The sequence below is a fragment of the Lactuca sativa genome, chromosome 5 (assembly GCF_002870075.4).
Source record: "Lactuca sativa cultivar Salinas chromosome 5, Lsat_Salinas_v11, whole genome shotgun sequence".
Classification (NCBI taxonomy): Eukaryota; Viridiplantae; Streptophyta; class Magnoliopsida; order Asterales; family Asteraceae; genus Lactuca; species Lactuca sativa.
The window spans coordinates 21,720,431-21,740,992 of NC_056627.2; positions in this window are offsets into that span (position 1 = coordinate 21,720,431).

The window sequence follows — 20,562 nt, forward strand, 5'->3', positions numbered from 1 at the left end:
ACCACTTTTAGATAGCTCACAGGTGTGTTTAAACAATTTTAGAACTATGAAAAGGGATGATGTAATAAGAGTCTTAACTATTTAGACCTTTGCCACTTCTCACAAGTCCATGTTAGTGTGTCGGTAAACCACACACACTCCACTAACAACTTTGAGAATGCAAATATCACAATTGCTATCTAGCTAAAATCTACTTAGTGAAAGTGTTTCCTCACCATCATTTTCATGAATCGGAGAGAAACCTTATGACACTTAGATTTGCTGGTGTATGTGTTCTTATCCATGTGAATTGTCAAAACCATAGTCACAAGACAAGGATAATGACAAATCCAAACTCATATGGACTGGACTCAATCTTAATTTCTTGCCACCTGCCAGCTCAAGGGTCTGCCATTGCTTCCAAGTTGTTGTGCAACCAATTGAGAACTCTAATAACTCATATTCAAAGCCAACTCTAATTGGAATGGGCACAAAATATGTCAACAAGATAGGTTATGAACCTCAAGTCGTGTGCTAGTGAAGAACTTTAGGTTTTATTCTTGATTAGTTCTTGAGACTTTCAAGACTTTTAAGACTCCCACTGTCCTCTTGACATATAAGACTTTCTTGTCAGTTATTCAAGAGATAGTGTGGATTCTAATCAAGACAAACACTTCACACAATTGGCCTTAGTTGGTCTTTGTTTTATCCAAAACATCACAACTTACCAATTTCAAATGTACAAGAGTAGGAAACTTTTACTCTTACATTTGACAAGTGTTTTAAACCTTCTTTAAGACATGTCACTCAAATTACAATCTTGGAGTATGAATCTAAGACTTGTATTGGAACGAAGTATAAATCATCTTCTTGATTTAACCACTTCAACAATTCATAGCTCCTCTTCTTATCTATAAGAAGGCACTTAGAGGATGAATTGTGATAAGGTCTCTAAATCATTAATATGATCATAAAAACTGATACTAAAGTACTCTCCCATCTTTTTAGATTTGAGAAACTTTTATCCTTCTACCTAATTTGACGAATAATCTTATCGATCTTTTATGGTGGACTTGACCAGTGCACAAGAATGTGTACTCGATCCCTTAGTCCTTTACATGACTCACACATCCATGTGAACAAGTAGTTAGTCTTAATTTTTCCAATGCTCGAAAGTTCTCATTCATCATGCTATACAACTTGCATGATTCCAATTTTCTATCCAACTGAAACTTGGGTGATGAGAATCTATCCTTATTTGGTAAATTTAGACATTACCACAAATGAAAGAATCAATTTCATATTTCCACTCTTGCTATTATTGGAATCATATAAGCAAAGATTTTTCCTCAAATGCCATTGTAAGGATATTTTAAAATAAATAAAATAATCATTTTTCCTTTTGTTTTAAAAACTTTGCGGAAAAACTATCCTTACAATCCATATGAAAACTTGTTGTTATCTATTCCTAAGCAATAGCTCATATCTCCTAAGAAGTAGCTCAAGAATCCGATCTTCAAACTATGCGATAGAAATCCATCTACGCGATCAGATTCAGCATATTCTTTCTTTAAGTTTCTTTACTTTTCTTTGATTCTTAAAACATCAACATGTGACCCAGTCACATCATATATCAAGAATCTCATAATAGAAACTTAGCAAAGTTAGATAGTGGACTTTACCTGAAGTAGAGTCAAACTTATTGACTTTAACACCCTTAGGTAAATTGGCAGCTTCGCAACCAATGCCCCTTCCTTTGGCAATATAAACATATGGACCCTTTGGTAATGGTACACAGGACTATCACAGACTTAGCTTTTCTCTTTACCATTTGGTCAAACCAGTTGACTATGGCCGATCCCTTTCCATTGGGAAGAGAGAGCTTTACTGGATATCCAATGTCATCATTGTCAATGTCCATAAAGTTTTAGGAAGTTGATCTTAGCAAATAGATAAGATCATTAAGGGTCTTGTCATAGTCTATTTCATAGGAGTCCCAAAGGAACTCACTATGAGACTTAGAAAGTAGTTAAGCCACCAACTTTCTCAAGACTTTCACACCCAACTCTCCCGACTTGTCAATATGTAACTACATCTCCAAGATGTAATCACACCTAGACCTTGCCTTGCCAATAGGGCTTGAGTGACCTTGAACTTGTGGGTTAGGGAGAATAATTGGAGGAGGTGAAAGAAGTATGATTTCCATGGGACATCATCTTCATTTAGGAAAGCTTGTTTCAAGAGATTTTGGAAGATCATAAATGTCTAAACCAGACATCTTTTGGGAGATATTCAAGATAGTGGATCTAAAGTCCTTAATATAACACCCAATATGAAATATTAAGGCTAGGATCCAACAAACTATTTTATAACTTAGAAGAGGGATGCCGTAATCCTAGCTATAAAATATTTGAAGGTAGGTGAATGACGATTCACCAATTTCCACCAAGATAAACGAAATGTGTTATTAGGTTTTAATTGGATTTGAAACTCCGTAGATATTTTGAGATTCACTGAACTATTCAATGGCATGTTTCAATCTCGAGTGTGCCCTTCAGGTTTTGTGACTGGGATGCTGAGGATCACAAAACAAGGTGTGAAGTAACCATGCAAATTACTTGGTACCCTTAAGTGTTTACCCCTCAATCGATGTGCCGGTTAACCACACACGCTCCATCGATACTATGATAAACAGTAAGTTACCCTTTGCCTACCTTGTTAAATACGAGTTTGTGTGCCGGTTAACCACACACGCTCCACTAACCGACTTAAACAAAGTGCAAAGTGTAATTTCATGGATTAGCACCTTATTCACATTTTCCAAAGTAACTAAGATTGGGTATTATTAAGCGTTTATTTACTTAGTATTTATCATTAATACTTTTAATGAAGGGAGAATTATAGTCTTGTCAAACCCGTTCGGCTAACGACCCTCCACCAGTCAAGGAAGCGGTGGGTGAGAGTGGACACCCATTAAATTGCCATTTTATAGGCAGTAACCTTATACCCCCCTTATAGACCGGCTTCGTGAATGAGGCCTACTAACGGTAAGATTGACTTTACTCTTATACATACATACATATATATATATATATATATATATATATATATATATATATATATATATATATTATTAACTTATAATATTATAAAGTATAAGGGTTGAATTTTAACTTTTTAAAATTCTAAAGGCTAATTTGGAATTAAAGTATTCATAAGTGAAAACTTTTCAAATTCCAAAACTTGAGGGCAAGTTTTGAAACTATTCAAAACTAATTAATTCCATAACTTATGTGTTTAAAGTAGTTTTAATCCAAAAACTCTTCAAGTTCCATAACTTGAGGACAAGTTATGGAAGACTTTAAACTAATAAAAGAATTAACTTTTCTTTATTTTATAACTTATGAAATTAATTAAGGTTACACTTTTTATTTATTTATTTATTATATAATGAAGAGACTCTTGGTCCTCCATAACTTGAGGACAAGTTATGGAGTCATAAAACCATTTAATTAGAACTAGACTCTTCATTTTGTAACCTTTGCCAACTTTTATGAGTTTTATGAAACTTAAATGTGACTTTTCATATAACTTGAGGACAAGTTACAAAAACACATTTTAGAATCAACTCTTAGATTAATTTGGATTGAAAACAACTATTTCACTCAACTTTTCTATTAATCTAAGCAACTCATAAGAACAAGATAATTCAAATCAAACTTTTTCATGTAACTAGTCTAAACCTTAAACTAATACAAAACATGAATCTATTGACAATTATCTTTGAAATTGGATTAGCATGAACATTACCACATCAAAAAACAAGTTTATAAGTCCAAAAACATCTTAGGGTAATGTTCCAAGTCCAATTCCAGCCAAAAAAGTCGAATTTATGCTGTCTGGGGGTCCAACTCGTCGAGTGCACGAACCAACTCGGCGAGTTAGATGCATTTTGCCTTGGACTCGGCGAGTCTGCTGGGCAGACAGCATCAAAACTCGATTTTTCAGCTACTTTTGAAAGTATAACAAGAAAACAAGCCTAGGCTCTGATACCACTGTTGGGTTTTGAACATTCTAACACTCCTAAGTGTACATGCAACCCTAAATACCTTGGATCTATGTTTTCTCTATTATACATGTAAATGTGAACATCCAAGGTATTATCCTAATCTAGCATACAAAACAATGAATATAACAAGATAGAATACATACCTCTTTCATGTAGAAAGTCTTTATGAAGCTTGAGTGCCAAGTGCCTCGAGTGTGACACCTCAAATGGTTCACACAACACCAAATACACTTGGAATAACTTGAGAGAATTCTACACTTCATGAAAATCGGCTACCCCTTTCTTACTCTCTCTAGTGACCGATTTTTTGGTCAAGAATAAGATGCATATATAGTTAGGGTTACACCATGTAAACCCTAATTAACATCGCCTTTCATTTCCATGATCCATGGGTACAAAAACACCATGGGGCATCATATGGGTTTTAGCCCAACTAGATAATCCATGGAGCATTAACCCACTAAATAAGTATGGATGATTTACATAATCAACCCATATATTTAATTAGTCTTCTTTTGATCACTTAATTAATCCTAGATTAATTCTTGATCAATACTAATTAAATAATCTTATTATTCTTATTATTAATATACTAGAACTTATAATATATTAATAACCATAAGTGTCTTATTTCTCTCATTTAGTCTATCCAAGTGCATGATGCCATGCAACCCAAATGGACCATGCCGGGTCGAGTCAAGTCTTACCAATTATAGTTATGGACTTAGACATTAATCCAACACTTATATGCTTTTATATTGTTAGTTGCATGCATGCATATGTATAGTTATATAAATAATGTTTAAAGGACTTAGGAAGGCTAACCCACTTTATTTCCTTTTCCCTGTTGGGATGTGGTCTGGTAGGCTATCGGGTATCCATCCGAAGGTCGTTTAACTATCAGTTATATATATCATGTATACATATAGAGACATAAAAGTTTTCCTCAGTCAGTTCAGTACCTTTGGGTAGCAAAGGCATTACTTCAGGTTATACACATACATGGTTAGTAACTATTATAGGTATAGTTAGGAGATACCACTTACCATTCCAAGTACAAGGAATCACACCAGAGTCAGTTCATTCATGAGTCTATACTAGTACATTACATGATACATGAGTACGTTTACATAGATACGCTTACATGAGTGCATTTACATAGATACGCTTACATGAGTACGTTTACATAGATACGCTTACATGAGTGCGTTTACATAGATATGCTTACATGAGTACGTTTACATGAATACGTTTACGTGAATACATTTACATGGATACTTTTACATAGATATGCTTACATGAGTGCGTTTACATAGATACGCTTACATGAGTACGTTTACATGAATACGTTTACATGAATACTTTTACATGGATACTTTTACATAGATAATATATGACAAGTTACTATTACATATTATATGAATAGATTATGTTATATACTTCACCTTCTTATCTTTATTTTGTGATGCAATCACATAATCGACGAGATAGATTGGACTTTATATCCTAGTACCAGAGGATACTTTGTGGGACTAACCATTCCTATCACCGCTGTTAGCTACAGAGGTTAATGCGCATCTACGGATGTCTTGGGTTGATACCATTGCAGGTATACTTTAAGGGACTAACTATTCCTACACCCAGTTGTTAGCAACAGAGGTAAATGTACATCTACAGATGTATTAAGTTAACACTGTTGATTATCCTAGTATAAAAGGATAATACTTAAGTTATTATATTATTTTCTTCCTTTACTTTGTGAAACATTCACATAAACGACGAGGTAGGATATATTTGAGAAAGATAACTATTTTCCTTATTACCTTTATATTGTGACTCATACACATAAACGATGAGGTATACTATAGTTTTAAACTAATAGTTAAACATGGAAAAACCATCGCATTTACAGAGATGCGTACTTTCAAAACAGTCGGGTCTTGGTAGAAGACTACTTTCAAAACCGTCGGGTCTTGGTAGAAGACTACTTTCAAAACTGTAGGGTCTTGATAGAAGACTTCTTTTATAGGGATCACAGGGATTTCTAGGATTATTCAAACGCTTTACATTACTTACAAACATTTACATACTTATACGAACTTCCTTTCAAAACAATGTCAAGATTTCCATTACAAGTTTTACAAATCAAAGACACATTAATACTTATGAATTCACCAGCTTTTTGACTGATACTCGCTTTCAAAATAACTTGTATTCTCAGGTCACAAATAGACAGGTACGACAACCAGGTTTGTGAAGACGGAGCAGTCCAGACTCGTCTTATTCTGATTATTCATTTTATTGTTGTATATTATGAAAGAACACACTTGTAATTGAAATTATACTATTAATGCAATGGATGATGTTGTTGCTTGTTTACTACTTTAGATTGTTGTGATACATTACATGACGTCCTCCGCCCCAGAACGTTTCCGCCGTTCTCGGTTTTGGGGTGTGACAGATTGGTATCACAGCATTGTTTATAGTGAATATAGTATATCAACCCATAAAAGATATACTAACTATGAATACATTGGGATTAAAATACTCCGACCAAGAGTTTATACTTTAAATAATAAAATATTAAATTAAGTATACATGTCTGCATTCATACTAAAATCAGTGTGTTTAGGACAGTATAAAAGAATTACGATTATTGGGCAACATAGGTGGACTTAGAGACATATAGTCAAAACTGGGAAGATATAGCCTGATCAACTATATTATCTGAGGGTTGACTAGCATGTGCTTAAGTGTAGTTGTGTGGTTGCAACAAGTCTAAAATCTTACCAACAATACCACAATGAGAACAATAGAACATAAACCTAAAATACTATAGGGGTATTTGGTGTTACTATAAGTACTTTATACTTGAGAACTAAAAAGGATCTTCATTACTAAGTTGATAGTTGCTAAGTGGATACACTAAAGCTATATGTAACTAGGATGTTATAGACTTAGAATCTGTGAAAATTTTGCTTTACCCCTATTCTTTGTGAATTTGGAGTTAAGGTCACTTATTCGAAGGCCTATCCTATTGTGATTACATATAACTGGTATGCACTTCACAAATAGTGATGTAACTAATGAAGATTTTCTAATAATTATATAGATAGTTCGTCTAATAATTATTTCCTTACCCCAATTATCGCGTAGATAACATGGCTGGACTCCATCCCCACGGAAACCCGTACCTTCCGAACGAAGTCATTGCTTGATGGTTTGGAGAAGAACCAGAGAATGATCATCCGATTCCTTTGAATGATCACCACGCTGAAGACCTCGCGGATGATGACAACTCCGAACCCGAGGTTGAGAACCTACCCCAGGCAGCTCCCTTTCCAAATCCTAACCCTCGTCCGACTTTTCATGGCCCGACGCCTCCATGGGTAGAATGCTTGGAAACGTGGAGCCAAGGACAGGATCAGCCCATGCCATTTAATGGAGACCGAAGCTTTTATGACCTGAGCAATGGGGGCTCAGCAGACAGAATCTTTCCAATCTTGGTCCGTAGAGTGGCCCGAAATGAGATTCAAGGCAGGACAGCCCTACATCAAATCACAGAAGTTGTCGCCAATGCGAGAATGCATACCCTTCGCACCATTCGTCTGGAAGATGCTTGTGAGAGATCTGAAAGAGACCATGAAACCCTGCTTCAAGCATTGACTGAATCACAAGCCGAAGTCATAGAACTCCGAGTACGCCAGAGGGTGTACGAAAGACACCTGCTTGATATGGAACGTCAACTGGCTGAGCTAAGAGTTCACCAGAGGGATGATCGTCACCAGTAAGAGATACTTTACTTTCTTTCTTGTGTTAAAGAACTGTGTTCCTGTCTATGTCCTATGTGGCATTTTCTATGAAACTACCTTGTACTGTAGGTACTTTTAATTAGGCCTTCTTGCGGCCAAAACTTTGCTACTCCGGATATGATGTAAGACCTTTTACAAGGTCAAATTTTCCTTGAACTTATTACATCTTAAACATAGATGATGTTGACAGTCGGCTAACTTCCGTGTCACGTTTTTGTTCAAATACTCTCATCATACTTTCATTGGAGTCTATCTGAAACATGCTTTAGTCAAGTCATTGGACTATAGTAATTTAACTCCGGAGACATGTCCAAGTCTCTTTCAGTGGTTGGATCATGTTATTCACCAACCAACGATACCTCGGATAGAATGTCAAACGTCTTGAGACCATTGTACGAACTTACTTCCACTCTTTGCTAGGACTGCATCATAGGGATGTAGGTCGAAACCACGAGAACATACTTCTATTCTTTACATGAGCGATCGGGGTACATCTAGATTCAACCGTACTCGCTCACAAATTCATTTTTCTTTCCGTGAAACAGAATCATGTCGCCAAAGAAAAACGATCAACCCATCAACCAAACACCAACTCTTCAGATAGATGCAGCTACCTTTCAAGCTGCAGTCTCGGCTGTCGTGTCAGCTATTCTGACCCACCTTAACGCTAACAACACGAATGCTAGCGGGATTATTAACAATAATTCCAATCCAGGTAGCAATCAAGTACCTCAACGAGCAACAAACTACCACGAAACCTCGAGTTCCAAGACCAAGAGTAACAAACGGAAGTTTTGGGCTAAATCTAAGGACAAATCGCTTCGAATGGCGAACAAGAAACAACCACCGGTAACGACCTTCACAGCCACGACATCGGTACCTCCTACTACCATCCCTTTGGGTATCCTAATTGTCCCTAACCCAGCCAAACAATATGATGGAAACTTACCTAAGTGCAATAAGTGCAGCTTCCATCATCTAGGAAGATGTCGTCTACCGCACTGCTTTAACTGCAACAAAGACGGGCATACTACCCGCTGCTGCAGGATTCGGAGCCAACACATTACTTCAACCACCAATGTCGAAACCTCTCGGATATGCCATCTATGTGGCGTAATGGGACACTTCAAGGGGGACTGCCCATCAGAGCAGAATGACGATGGGACAGGAGGAGTTTGACCTCAAAATGGAAAGAGGCAACGAAGGAACCTACTATAGTATAGGTTTACTTCCAATCGTTAGTATTTTGTATGCTTTTAAAACATGTTTAAAACTAGTGCAACTCGAGTCTTATCTTTTGCGAGATCCTGTCAGTTAAGGGACCCTCGTGCTACGTATACTTGTCTTTTGTAGTATACTTTGTTCACAGCAGTATTCCTATAGTTACTCTAAAGTACTGTAACCCTATTAAAAGTTGCACCGTTGTGTTTTATCTGTAACGCTTTTATGTTCAAATCTAATGTCTTTTACTTTTAAGTAAGACTGACATTATCATACATCTTGAGTTAAATCGATCCACACAGTAACAGTTTCGTGCGTACATATCTTTCTCCAAAAACGCCTTTCTAGCGAAGCCGTCATTCCAGAACTCCGAGGTTCCCATGCCAGAAGTACCTCATCTTTAGAGACCTCAACAGGACTTCCATTAGAAATCATTACTCTCTGCCTCGCATAGATGAATCAGTTGACCAACTGCAAGGAACGATGTACCTTGCAGAAATGGACCTAAGATCTAAATATCACCAGTTGGTAGTGTTAGTAAAGGATGTCCCAAGGACAATCTTCCAAACTCGACATGATCACTACGAGTCCGTAGTGATACCCCTCGGATAGGACCACTACGCCCGTAGTATTCATCAACGTACTGAATAGGGTACGCCATTCTTATTTGGATCAGTTCGTCATTGTCTTTTTAAATGACTTACTTATCTACTCTAATAGTAAGAAGGAAATCATAAAGAGCATCTACAACAAACCCTGGAAACATTACGATCAGAGAAGCTTTACGCGAAGTTCTCTAAATGCGAGTTTTAGATTTGAAGATTCGAATTCCTAAGACACATTACCAGTAATGTGGGAATTCTTGAGGACCCTGCCAAAAATCAAAACCGCTGAGAATTTGTCAACACCGAGGATGCCGACAAGAATTCGCCAAATTCTAGGTCTCACTGACCTACTATCGAGAGTTCATTCAGAACTCCTCGTGGATTACGAAACCTCTTATGACTTTGACTCAGAAGGGAGTGGCCCTTGACTGGGAGGACAAGCAAGAGGAATAAAACCTTATAATTTCAAGTGAGAGGCCAAATCCTTTTGGAAATCTCACTCTGGGAAGGCTTGATACGCTTCCGAAAGCGTGGTAAGCCAAATCCAGAATAGTTAGGACCTCCGATATTCTTGCCAGAATCGGTCCTGTAACTCACAAACCTAACTTACACCACGAACTCAGCAACGTACATTTTACCCTTCACGTCTCGAACTTGAAAACATACCTTTCCGTTAGGACTCTCGTAAGCTCACCCAACGAGATCGAGATCAGTGAGATCCTCGCCTTCGTGGAAGAACCGTAGTGACCCTCGACCGAAGTGGTCAAGCGGACGAAGCAAATGCCATCGCCCATTAGTGAAGGTTCGTTGGGATACCAACTGAGGACCCGGTTTCACTTATGAGCACGAGAACCAATCGATTAGGAAGTTTTCCCACCTCTTTGCTCGATTATTCATGCCTACTCCGTTACCTAAATTCTAATTTCAGGACGAAATTCCCTCTAACGGGGGGATGATGTGACAACCCGAAATTTCCATCCAGTCCAGTCTAACACTTCTTTGAAATTCAAACTCATTGCTGTTATCTTTTAGCACAATTAGAAATTTATTTGAGCATTCTGAGCCTTGTACACTTAAGGAATAAGCGTCGGGGTTAATCGGCTGAAGTTTTAGCTCAAAGATATGACCTCGAACACTCATGCAAGGAGTTCACGGCCAGCACATCGGAATTTACGGCCGTAAACTCCATGTGGGCCGTAAACTCTTGCCTATATGATGAAAAGGTGGCCATTTGTTAATTCCTTCCTTCCATTTGGCCCAAATCCTCTCAAGTATCATCCCGATCTTCGTCCCCGATCTTCAAAACTCGTAAGCTTGTTGTCTTAACTAGTTGATATCTTGCATGAACTAGTAAACTTACATGATTTCATCCGTGAAATCATTCCATTTTGTAGATCTTCAAGTTTCACCAAGAACACACACTCGTGTTCTTGGCCAATATCGACCATTTGAGCTCGTAGATTGTAAGTACTCTTGATCCAACTCATTGTACACTAAGTTTATCATATTTAGAGCTTAGAAAACATAAGAAATCATGGGATTCAAGGAGTTTACGGCCAAGGCATGTTCTTGGGCCATAAACCCCTTTTAAGGGTGCAAATGACACCCTAACACCTTAGTAAGCTTTGGTTAGTGACATAGAACCTTACCCCATCGACCTAAGAACCAAGATTCATGCAATGGTACTCCTTACCATGAATTTACGGCCATAAACTCATGGGGGAGTGGTCCCAGGGCCGTGAACATCAAACAAGGTCATTTTAGGACCTTAAACCCACCCAAACACTTGTTTAAAGCTTTGGAGCACTTAACCAATTAAGCCCTTAGAGTTTTAAGCCCCTTTTGGTGACTAATGGAGAGTTTACGGCCAGGAGTAAACTCCTTTGGGCCGTAAACTCCAATAAAGATGGTCATTGGACCATAAACTCCCGTATGAGGCTTTACACTCCTTTGTTGCAACCCGATAGCCTCCTAGCACTTGAACAAAGTGTTTTCCTTGTAATAGGATGTTCATACATGTTTAATTAGTGTAATAATCACTAATTGTTTATATACATATGTAATTAGGATCATTGTGTGTGTCTAAGTCTTCACTTGACACGAAGCACTTGTCCAACACTTCCTCCCGATCTGCTCACTGCAGGTGTGTTCATACTCCTTGAATTAACCTTTTAAATGTTTTCAAATGTTTATAAATGCTTTATGGGGGGGGGATACAATTTGAGTCATGTTTAGTTATTATATCAATCACATGTGATTAATAATTAACATGAAAATGGCTTTACTTTACGTTAACTGTTTTACCAATCAGTTTTCTTCAAATGTTTATCTTAAATGTTTTTAAGTGTTTACAACACTTAATAAAACTGTTTATTTAACACTGTAGGTTTCAGTTCAAACCCTGTTACATTTGTGTTTCAAACAAAGGTTCCTTTATACTTACACTGTTGTTATCAAACAAATACTTTCAAACCATTTTATAAATTGACATCAAGTCGATCTTTTCTTAGGTATTAATCTTTTTCAAAGGTTTTACAAAACTCCTTATATGCTTTTATATTGTTAGTTGCATGCCTACATATGTATAGCTATATAAATAATGTTTAAAGGACTTAGGAAGGCTAACCCGCTTTATTTCCTTTTCCCCGTTGGGATGTGGTCTGGTAGGGTATCGGGTATCCGTCCGAAGGTCGTTTAACTATCAGTTATATATCATGTATACAATCTAGAGACATAAAAGTTTTCCTCAATCAGTTCAGTACCTTTGGGTAGCAAAGGCATTACTTCAGGTTATACACGTACATGGTTAGTAACTATTATAGGTATAGTTAGGAGATACCACTTACCATTCCAAGTACAAGGAATCACACCAGAGTCAGTTCATTCATGAGTCTATACTAGTACATTACATGATACATGAGTACGTTTACGTAGATACGCTTAGATGAGTGCATTTACATAGATATGCTTACATGAGTACGTTTACATAGATACGCTTACATGAGTGCGTTTACATAGATATGCTTACATGAGTATGTTTACATGAATACGTTTACGTGAATACTTTTACATGGATACTTTTACATAGATATGCTTACATGAGTGCGTTTACATAGATACGCTTACATGAGTACGTTTACATGAATACTTTTACATGGATACTTTTACATAGATAATATATGACAAGTTACTATTACATATTATATGAATAGATTTTGTTATATACTTCTCCTTCTTATCTTTATTTTGTGATGCAATCACATAATCGACGAGATAGATTGGACTTTATATCCTAGTACCAGAGGATACTTTGTAGGACTAACCATTCCTATCACCGCTAGTAGCTACAGAGGTTAATGCGCATCTACGGATGTGTTAGGTTGATACCATTGCAGGTATACTTTAAGGGACTAACTATTGTTACACCCAGCTGTTAGCAACAGAGGTAAATGTACATCTATAGATGTATTAAGTTAACACTGTTAGTTATCCTAGTACAAAAGGATAATACTTAAGTTATTATATTATTTTCTTCCTTTACTTTGTGACACATTCACAGAAACGACGAGGTAGGATATATTTGAGAAAGATAACTATTTTCCTTATTACCTTTATATTGTGACTCATACACATAAACGATGAGGTATACTATAGTTTTATACTAATAGTTAAACAGGGAAAAACCATCACATTTACAGAGATGCGTACGTTCAAAACAGTCGGGTATTGGTAGAAGACTACTTTCAAAACAGTAGGGTCTTGATAGAAGACTTCTTTTATAGGGATCATAGGGATTTCTAGGGTTATTCAAACGCTTTCCATTACTTACAAACATTTACATACTTATACGAACTTCCTTTCAAAACAATGTCAAGATTTTCATTACAAGTTTTACAAATCAAAGACACATTAATACTTATGAATTCACCAGCTTTTTGGCTAATACTCGCTTTCAAAATAACTTGTATTCTCAGGTCACAAATAGACAGGTACGACAACCAGGTTTGTGAAGACGGAGCAGTCCATACTCGCTTATTCTGATTATTCATTTTATTGTTGTATATTATGAAAGAACACACTTGTAATTAAAATTATACTATTAATGCAATGGATGATGTTGTTGCTTGTTTACTACTTTACATTGTTGTGATACATTACATGACGTCCTCCGCCCCAGTACGTTTCCGCCATTCTCGGTTTTGGGGTGTGACAGTGATCGACACCCGACTTACCCGACTATTCTATAATTTGACTAGGTACACTGCCTAGGTGCAATTTAGTTAGTTAAGTTAGTTAGGTTATAAATATAAAATTAGGTGTAGCTATTTGCACGAATCAGACTGAATGGGATTAGCTCTTAATCGAAGTCTTACATGGCCACCCCGTACGTTGGGCGTACCAAGGCGTACATTGGGCATGGGTGGTCTCTAGCATGATTTCGAGTAAATGAAAAGTATGTTAAGCGTACAGCTGGGTACGCCCCGCATACTCAGTCTGTTGGGTTTTCAAGTTTGGGTTTCAAGCTTTGGGCTACCTTTTGGGCTTGGATGCTTGGGCCCTTATTGGTCCATCTGATTATGGGTGTTTTGGGCTAAGTGAAGTGTTGGACCTTAGAGTAAGGCCCAAATAGGAGTCGCGCCCAATTTGGAAAATTAGGCCAATTATTAGGCCTTGATTGATTATTTATTGTTGGGCCTTTTGGATCAAGATTTGGGCATGGGTCTTAGCCCATCTAGGGAAAGGGTAAACTGGCCATTTACCCTAAGTATGGATTACTAGTCAAGGATTGTAATCCAATTATTAATTAGCTGATTATTTTATTGTGTTAATGTGGGATTTTAGTGAGCTAGCAGCCAGAGGCTTTCAGTGTGATTCTACAGTGTGATGTGAGTCTTGCTCACTATACTGATGGGTCGAAGGCACCAGGGCCAACCCTTTGGATTGTTATCCTGATTATTGTATGATTGAGTATTGTGGTGATCTGTTAGATATGTATCTTGGTAGATAAGATGATGTTATGCTTAGTGATCTGTAAGATCTGTCTGCTTGATATTGGCTGGTTAATTGTATGATTATCTATTATATATGTGTGTCTACACGGTGTATGCGTGGTTGGGTTCAGGCGGTCCTTCTTTTTTGCTGAAGGTCAACAGACCCAGGGCGTCCCGGATAGACTGAAGGCCAGTGGGACGTACCAGTCAGGCCGAAGGCCCGGAGAACGGTTCAGATAGGCTGAAGGCATGGTGTGGCGTACCAGTCATGCTGAAGGTTTTGTGAGTGTACCAGGTAGACCGTAGGGCGGTGGGGCGTCCCAGTTAGACTGACAGCTCTGTATGCATGTTGTTTATTGTTATGATTCTAGTTTTGTGCTATGTTGGTACTTTGGGGGAAACTCACTAAGATTTAGGCTTATAGTTTTGGGTTATGTTTCAAGTACCTCAGATGATCGCGGGAAGGCGAAAGCTTTATCGTGCACTTCCTCATGTTTTGTTTTTTATTTTGGAAAAACTCTGATAATCGACATGTTCTAGAAAACTATTTTTGTAAACAAGTGATGATTTGGATTGTTTTAAAAAGTTTAAATTTTCGTGAAATATTGGATGTTACAATTTTAAATACAAAAGTTTAAAGAGTTGCTGAAAGTTTATAAAACTTATATAATTAAATAAAAATCTTATAAAAATAGTTAAAACTATATCCAATATATTCACAACCTCTGTATGGACGTGTTTGTTAAAAGTAGCTGGTAACTGGTAGCTGAAAGTTAGAAGCAGGTAATTGGTAGCTAAAAACTGTAGTTTTAATTTTTTATATGAGTATTTGACAGAAGTAGCTGGAAGCTTTTAAAATCTGTAAAAATACGTAAAAGGAAAATTGTTTAAAAAAGATAAATATCTAAATTTATTTTAAGGGCATTATGGAAACTGATTAAAAAGCTCAATGTTTTTTTAAACGCTACATAAAATAGCTTTTAAATTTGGAGTGTTTTGTTTATGTAAACTAAAAGCTAAAATATCGTACTATAAAACAAAATCTTTTGTTTAAATCGAACATTTTGTCAAAAGCTAAAAACTAAGGCAAACATTCCCAAAATCATTTATAATTATCAATATTCAAAAAGCTCGACATGACGCACCATTGTTCCAAGGCTTGTACTTGACGTCATACTTTAACAAAATGTCACCTTAAGTTTTATATATATATATATATATATATATATATATATATATATATATATATATATATATATATATATATATATATATATATATATATATATATAAATTTTATATAAAATTGTCTGTTTAAGTCACGCATTATAAACAACATAGCTCACGGTTTATAAAAACTTGAAATTTGATATTGTCGTTGATGTTTAACTTTATTTAAAACCTTAATAATTATTACATTGTTACCTTAATAATATTTTTTGGTAATTAATGCTTGATTTGTTTATCGATTTAAACCCAAACATAGATAACTTTTCACATCTTTTATGCTAATGACTATAAATTGGTTCATTAATGTAGTATAAATACAAAACTATAAAAAAAGATTTTATATATAAACTTTATTTTTTGTTATTTTTTTAAATAACAATATGTTTTTTTGTCATTTGTCACACTCTTATATAATTTGTCAAATGTCATTTTGTAGTTATTTTGAATTAATTTTTTTTCCACATGTCATTTTATGAGTTTTTTCTAGTTTATTAAAATTCACATAATATTTTAATGTAATAATTACAATAAATATAGTAAAAAATGGATATTAATTTCACTAATAAACTTACTTTTTAATTTCAAAATTACCAAAATTAAAGCTCATTATTTTCTTTTGTTTATTTAAATTATTTGTTTAAATTTAAAAGATAAAAAACGTTTTCATTATAATAAATAATTATTTTTCTTATTTTCTTTTAAATTTAAGTTTTTCAAATATTTTAACCTTTACATTTAACTTTTGTTTTTTTAATTAACACATATAATACATGAGTCTGACAACTAATATTTTAAATAATCACTGTGATTGAAATTAAAAGACTGTCAAATAAGCGATTTTTAAAATAATCAATCATACATTAGGTAAAAATAATATTAAATTTAAAAATTATATTTAATTTTATTTATATGTAAACCACGAGTAGATATCGTTGATTAATACGGTTTTAAAATATGTTTATTTTATCGTATTGTTCAGTATATATATATATATATATATATATATATATATATATATATATATATATATATATATATATATATATATATATATATATATATATAGAGAGAGAGAGAGAGAGAGAGAGAGAGTTAGGTTCAAATATTTTCACTATCTATTGTGTGCATGTATGATTGATTCTGAACCAATCATTTTAGTTATTTTAAGAAAGTAATTAATGCATATTAAATGATGAAGATATAATTAATATTCATTATATCTTCAACGTTTAATCTACATTAATTACTTTTTTAAAATAACTAAAATGATTGGTCCAGAATCAGTCATACATGCACACAATAAATAGTGAAAACAAAATAACATAACCCTATATATATATATATGGTGAGGTTCAATAGAGAACTATAATTAACCAAGGAACCAATCTTTTTTTCAACTTTTAGAACTTATTTTTTTATCAAAAAAAAAAACTAAAAATACAGAAATTCATAACTTTTTATCCTTTTTCCAATGATATAAAATTTGATTTTTTTTTACGTCAAATTCACAATGTGAATCTTCGAAAATTCACAACATAAATCCGGATTCACACGGTGAATCCGAAAAATATTTTTCACATTCACAATGTTAATATATAAATTTAGATATTTTTAGATTTTTTTTTCGATAAACAATAAGCTCTAGAAATTGAAAAAAAGATTTGTTTCTTTGAAGAACTCATAATTATGGTTCTCTATTGAACTTTTCTATATATATATATATATATATATATATATATATATATATATATATATATATATATATATATATATATATATATCCCTGACATTTCGGAGGCCTTGTGCAAAAACTAAAATGAGGCTCCACAAATTTTTTTTGTAAATATTATTAACTACATTTGCTATCAGTAATTCAAAACATAAAGTTGCTAAAAAAACATCTCATAAATTCACTACGACAAAATAATGTCTTCATCACTCATTAGTAATCAAATAAAACTGTTATAAACAACTTTTCAACAACAAAAAAAAACGCATTACTATTTTCTAAACATTGACCTTCTAGCATTTTTAGAAAAAAATTCATCTATGAGACTTTCATAATCAAGAAACTCATTCTCAATCGAAATCAATGCCAAAACGTTTAATCTCTCTTGAGACATGGTCGAGCGCAAATAAAATTTTAAAAGATTTAGTTTTGAAAAACTTTTTTCCGCTGATGAAACTGTAATAGGAACAGTCAACAATATTCTGTATGCTAGACAAGAAACTAGATAAGTGTTCATCATTTTTAAGAAATTTAGTATCCCGTTAGTTGTATTGTGTTCAATCGGTAAATGTTTTTGTAACAACTCCATTTTATTGAATAAATCATCAGCATTAATGTCTGAGATATGACCATTTTGCAGCCTCTTTTCCAGATTTTTGCAACATGACTTTAACTCGATAGTATTCATCGACTTCAACTTTTCTCTTGTGAATAAGAAACCAAAAATGTCTTCATATTGTTTGTATTGTTCAAACCTTCGCTCCAATGAACCAATAGCTTGATCAACTATGTATACAAAATATTGAATCCTAAATGACTCTTGAGGTGAAAGTTCATGTACCGGCTCTGATGACCCAATGTCATTCTCATCAAAATGTCTTTTTTTAACAACTTTTCTTTGATTAGTTTTCTCAACAAACACTGGATAAATTTTCAAATCAGAAGCTATAGCTCTCGCACAATCCAAAGCCTTCCCAAATCCATTCTCTCGATAGTCTTTAAAAAACTCAATAAGTGCTCCCACACTACTCATTGTCTCATCAATACGCATAGTCTTAGACTGAAGTTGTTTGCTCAGGTTATTTACTTTAGCCAATATATGATACCATATAACCATACCTGTTATAAAGTCAAATCTGTCAAGTTCATACTCTCCTAGACAAGTAGCTTCACTTATGATCTTTATGTCTGTCTCTTCTTCAACAAGTTTATGCAGAGCTTTTACTATTTCAGGAGCTTGAGTAACTATGGCTTTCACACTTTCAATCCTACTTTCCCACCTTGTAGTTGACAATGATTTTAAAGTGAAACTTTATTTCGGTAATTAAAATGCATCGGAGGCCAAATGTTAAAACGCATCTAAAATTGGAACCAAAAGTTATCGGACTAATTTTATTTATTGATAAAACATAAAATCAGATTTTTCAAAAATACTAATACTATAACTATAAATTATCCTAAAAATCGGAGGCCCCCTAAAATCGGAGGCCTGGTGCGACCGCACCGCCGGCACCACCCCAGGGCCGCCACTGATATATATATATATATATATATATATATATATATATATATATATATATATATATATATATATATATATATATATATATATATTATTTCATAATTAATGTCAATAACATAATATTTTTAATATATTTTTAAAAATATTAACTAGATAATTATTAACTAATAATTTTTAGATGGACCAACGTTATCCCATCTAATATTAGTATTAACAGAAATAAATTGTTTAAGGGACCAATGCTAGCATTTTTATAAAAAAAAATAAAAAATAAAAAATAAAAAAAATCATAGTAATAAAAAACGAATAAATATGGCCCAACAAACTGACGAAATAAACCCAAAGTAGGTATGAATAGCATTAAATATAAAGATCATTTTATCATTATTTTATCATAAATATTGATTTTCATACTTAATTAGTGGGTATTTTAACATTCAATGTTTGTAATCAACAGAGATTTTCAGTTCTCCTTGATACAAACTAAGCTAAAGATACACATAAATAAACAGTAAAAACTCTTCTATACTCTAAAAAATTTCAAATGTAATTTGAACCGAAAGGACTAATCTGTGATATATATTCTATTTCAGCCATCCCTGAATGATTTATCAATTTATACTCCCTAATTAATAATTATTGAATCAATACAACATTTTTTCCTATGTACGTTTTATAGATCCGATATTACTTTCTTACCCATCCTACCTAGTAAATGAAAATAATTTTGCCACATGTCCCTCTCTCGTTAACTTGGACACATGTCATTTTTTGGTATTTTTGATTAAATGTTTTTTCCATTTGTCATTTTCTTATTTTTTATCTTTTCTTAATTAACACATCATATTTACACCTCAATTAATAATTACCTTAAATGAAAATAACCAATAAATTATAATATTACTACTCATATAATATTTAATATGATTCATTTTAAATTCAAATTTTTAATTTTAAATTTCAAATCTAAAATTTTAAATTTAAATAAATTTTTGTTTAAACTTTAATATTTAATTTTTTGTTTTATCGAACCCGTATAACATACGGGTCTCATACCTAGTTGATAACATTACAAAATAGTCGTAATATTGACTTTGGTTCATAAGTTTTTTTATTTGTTTTCATTTAAAAGCATTTTTAATGTTTGACTAATATTCAGCAAAATATGGTAAGAAAATAAAGTTCAACTTTTTCACGTACATAACGTTTAACTAGAAGAGTATAGTCCTAAAGAACAAATCTTTAACTCCCTAAAATGTAAGGCAACAAAGGGAAAATGAGATATAATTGGTCCTTAATTAGTGCCTTAAAGATATAATTAGTTCTTAATTAAGTATATAATATGCACATAAAAACCCATTTAATTCGATGCCAAAACAAAGAAAGTAATGCCCTTATTAAGGT